This window comes from Lagopus leucura, unplaced genomic scaffold (genome assembly GCF_019238085.1).
Source record: "Lagopus leucura isolate 7727_CA_CO unplaced genomic scaffold, USGS_WTPT01 Super-Scaffold_100017, whole genome shotgun sequence".
Classification (NCBI taxonomy): Eukaryota; Metazoa; Chordata; class Aves; order Galliformes; family Phasianidae; genus Lagopus; species Lagopus leucura.
This window is the reverse complement of record NW_024962271.1, coordinates 4385347-4389892: the sequence shown is the minus strand read 5'-3', so window position 1 is coordinate 4389892 and position 4546 is coordinate 4385347. Positions and strand designations below refer to the sequence as shown.

The 4546-nt window shown below is 37.0% G+C and overlaps 1 long non-coding RNA gene across 1 annotated transcript; it reads right to left on the bottom strand.

Moving 5' to 3' along the window:
* Positions 1-694: 694 nt before the first annotated feature.
* On the bottom strand, positions 695-4198 carry LOC122183138. The gene is made up of 3 exons (XR_006180112.1): positions 4161-4198; positions 2240-2335; positions 695-779 (listed from the first exon to the last, which is right to left on the bottom strand). It is a non-coding gene; the product is annotated as an uncharacterized LOC122183138 (long non-coding RNA).
* Between the last annotated feature and the right edge of the window lie 348 nt (positions 4199-4546).

The window sequence follows — 4546 nt, the reverse complement described above, 5'->3', positions numbered from 1 at the left end:
TGAAAGGCCACTTGGTAGGAAAGATTTGAGCCTTCCTTTCATGAAGACTAGCTTGTTTGTGAATACTCAGGGTATATAGCAAACATCACCATCCTACACAAAGTTTTAAACATCTCAGGGTCCCTAGAGAAAATCACTGCTAGAAACTTTTGCACATGGGATGTCAAGTGCTTCTATATTCAGGGTTTAGCTAAGGAAGAATTTTGAGAATCCAAAGTTTGATGAATTTAGCCCTGACTATTTTTCTAGATTCTTACAAAATGGCTTGAACCCATCTCTCTTAAAGCTCTAGCTTATTTTCCAACTACCAGCTTGATTTTACCACCCAAAATTATTATTTTTTAATCATAACTGACCAGGTAGTTAAAGCAAATCTAAAAACTCATCCTGTTTTTAGAGGAAAAAGTAGCAGTTGATCCTTTCCCCACTGTCCCTAAATTACAAGAGACAGAAAAGAGCATTTGAACAGTGTAGCATGACTTCCTTATTATTTGCCCTGTAGTTATGTCACAGAAAAGCCTCAATGTAAAAGGTGTGCTTTTTTCATAATGGTGATTACCTGGTTTAGTTCTGACTTCTGAAACCATCAAGGGAGGTTTGGACGATGCTGAAAGACAGTCATTAGCCCAATGACAGACTCCACAAACGGCTCAGGAAACACATGAGAGTTCTTGTTCGGGCTTTGCAAACTGGTCTGGAATTTATCTTTCTGAGAACAGTTTAAGAATTTATTTTCCATGTTTCTGTGTTCATTTTTGTTCAAAAGCTTCAAATTTTTGCTAGGGAAAAAAAAAAAATTAACATGAAATGCTTGTGTGGTTGTTTTGCTGAGTTGAGAGGTGACCCCAGGTTTGTGCTATTCTTCTTATGTGCATCTAGTGGAAAGGTTTCTAAGTTGCTCACACCTTTAATGAAGCTGTCCTCACAATAACCCCATGGGTAGGTAAATGCTATTATATCCATTTTACAGATAGAGAACTGAAGCACACAGGGACTAAGTGATTTGTCGAAGTTCACACACAGCGTATAGCAGAGCGGGGACTTGAAATCACCTTTCAAATTACAGGGCTTGAACTCTGTCTGATGTACTGCACAGTCCTTTCCTTACCCAGCCAGCCCTGTATCCCCTTTCCACATTCACCTGTCCATCTGCACAGACTCCATCACATATCTCAACTCATTTCCTTCTGGGCATGAGGCCAATTGAATCATTTAAATGCCCTGGGACATCATGGAATGCTACATGCAGGAGAGCACATCATGCACACATCTCTGCCAGACACAGACTCCTAAAGGGTCTGTGGAAAGAGCTCTTAAAAAAATAGTGGGAATCTAGAAATGGATTTCAGAAGAAATGCCATAGAGACAGTCTCTTACTGTTTTTGGACACTTCACAAAACTAAGTTAACAAAGTATTATCAATAAATACAATACACTACAATTTGTATGATAAATTCTATTATAAATAGAAGATACAGAATCTTGTATACCATATTAAAAATAAATATACTTCAGTACAAATAGAGTGGGAACTCAGACCCCTAGGATATGGGTATGGCTTGCAATCAGTCTACCCTTGAGGAAAAAAAATCTTAAAAAAAAAAAAAAGACTTATTTAATTAAAACCAGGCTCCATGTCATTCTTTATAAAACCAGGTCATTGTTTCATAAACACGCTGAAAACTTCTCTTGTGCTTCATATGGAAAGCCAATAAGTGCCCTTATTTAGTTTAGATGAAATAAATAATTTCATAGCCACTTCTCATTTAATAAGGTTGGCTATCGCCTGCCTTTTTTCTCCTCAGCTTGTATATTTTTGTTTTGAGTATACATAAAAGCATATTTTCTTGCCTGCTGAGTGTTCATTAAACCACTTTCAAATCTTTGCAGCCATTTGGAGTCCTCACTAAGCTCTGATCTTACTGGCATATTGATTAAACTGTAAAAACATTCATCTCTTCAAATAAGAATAGTAAATACATTAACTGAAAGTTATGAAAGACAGCTCTTTGTCTAAAGGCCTAAACTACTTGCAAAGGTTTCAAAAGGGAGAAAAATACCAATTAACCCCCCAAAAAAAGAAACAAACCAGAAGGTCTATGAGAAAGGAGAGTAATCCGAACATGAATTTTACAGACTTGTTAACAGAATGCACTTACTGTTACGCAGTAAGCCTATGAAAGTGGTATGCTGAAAGGAATGACCAGAACATTTTCCTTGAACTAATCCTGCTCCCTACCTGCAATCCACTCAGTTTGCCTGGCTGGTCCAAAAGCTATGGAAAACTTGAGAGCAGCAAACGCCACGGCTAGAGGAATGGAGTGCCGAAAAGACACTATGAAGGGAGGTAAGAAAAATATGTAAACAAACATAAACAGAATCCAGGTTTCCAATGAAGCCTATGATATGCACTCTTTGTTAAATTGTAATTCATTATACTTCTGAATTAGCAGTCTAAGCAAAATTACCGATTGGCTTTTCTGTACACAGTCTATTTGAGAATGTATTCCTCTGGTTAAGGTGACACATTGCATGTAATAAAGTAGATAACAGAGCTATATTAAAAGCATACTTAAGATCTTTATTACACCAGAATTCTGTAAATAACTCTGCTTTTTAATTACCAAAGATTTTCTATGCATAAAAGCACTCAAATTATATAGAGACAGAGAGAGAATGCTCTGCAACAGGGAACATAGATATTAGATCATATTCCTTTAAAATTCCAATTTTCAGACAGGATTATAATGACACTCAGCACCCTGACAAAAAGCACACAACTGATTATGACTACCTAATAGAAAAATGCTGAGGACAGCAGTGCAGGAGCTGTCTGGTTATCTGTCTGTCCGAGAGATTGCCGTACTACTAATTGCAGTTAGTTATGGCCATGCTGCTCGAAAGATATAAGGTTATAGGAAAAAAAAAGTAAAAGTTTATTATTGCCAGCAATCAGATAAGCTACTAGAATATATCTCTCCCTGCCTCACTTCTGCAGCAGTTGAGTCGCTGATTGCTTCTCAGAGAAATAGTTAAAAACAATTATGATAAAACCGCGAGTCATAATTTTTATGTCAAATAGAAACAGTCCTTTCCACACCACTGTAATAAATGTTCAGCTGTTGTCAAGAAAGAACTAGATAAATGATAAGATCCATTCTCCCCATCATTCTAAACATACAGAGCTGTAACTATTACTCTATTACGTTCATCTAGACTGACAAATTGCATGTTAATATGTAAAATCTTAATCACAGAAATAAGGGCATAAAAATCATTCACTTTTGTTAACATGCTTCATAGCTTCATTTTCATTTGCCTGAACTCATATTGGTAGTTCAGTCACACACCTCATCGTTACCGAAATCTCAACAACCTCTTTGCAACTTGTCGGTAAAATTTTCCTTCTAACTTCAGTTTACTGTTGATGCCTCTCTAAAGAGTTTTGTGTTACTGTATATTAAGGCCATCCTATAAAAACACAATTTGTTTTACTACATTATAAAAGAATGCCAGTTATCCTGCCACATCTGTGTTATCTGCACGGTCCCAGGGGAAATATCCATGTAATAGTAGGGAATATGTTACAATTTGTTTGGAAACATTTTTACAATCACCAGGTGAGAAAGTAATTGCTCACATGAAAATGGTTATCTCAGAGCATTATCACAAAGTTAGAGATTATGCTGTGTGCACAGAATATTAGTAACTGCTATCAGATTTCTTTGGCAAATCATCTGTTGACTAGCTAAATGAAGGAGGTAATGGAGATGTGTTCATGTCTGAGGTAAAACTGTAAGTTTTCACTAAGAAAATTCTTAGATATTTAGATAAATTGCTGATGTTGACCATCGCTGTATGCACAAAAGAAGGTAGGAGTAGTTCATGCTTATCCCTGTATTGGCTGTGCTCTTCTAGACCCTAATTACACCACCTAATTGCAGAACCAGGACTCCTCAAATTCAATAAGGTTTCTCAAAGTCATAATCTAAATTAACATAATCTTCTGATGAAGATTGGGAAGTAATGAGAGGCACTGAGAGAATCCAGGTGTCCCTGAATGAGGGAATGCAAGCAACCTGGAGAGGAGCTGTTTTTGTGGAAATCAAGATTGCACTTCTTGCTTCAGGAAAAGTGGATCATACAGAGCAGCCAAATACCTTTCAGAGTTTGTAGTGCTTTCTCCGCTCCACGCTGCTCTGCCTGGGAGGTTTCAGCTCTCACAGTTGCACTCTCTGAACCGAGTGACCTTACTGGGGTGCCTATGAAGAAGCAGAAGGACTTTATTTACTCTTTTCCTACACATTAACGTAACAGCTTACAGGCTCTTAGAACATGGCTTAAAGAGGCATGCACTGCCTAAGGTTTTACTGCCTGAAAATGCAACTTTACTATAGCTTTGTCTGCAGGAATGACTGAAATTTCATCGTAAAAAAGATAAAACTAAAACTACTAATTCAAACAAAAAAGGGTTTTTGCTAAAACACTTTGAAAAAAGAAAAAAACCAAAAACCTGTTCTTCGTCTGCGGAGGCAACATATGAAAG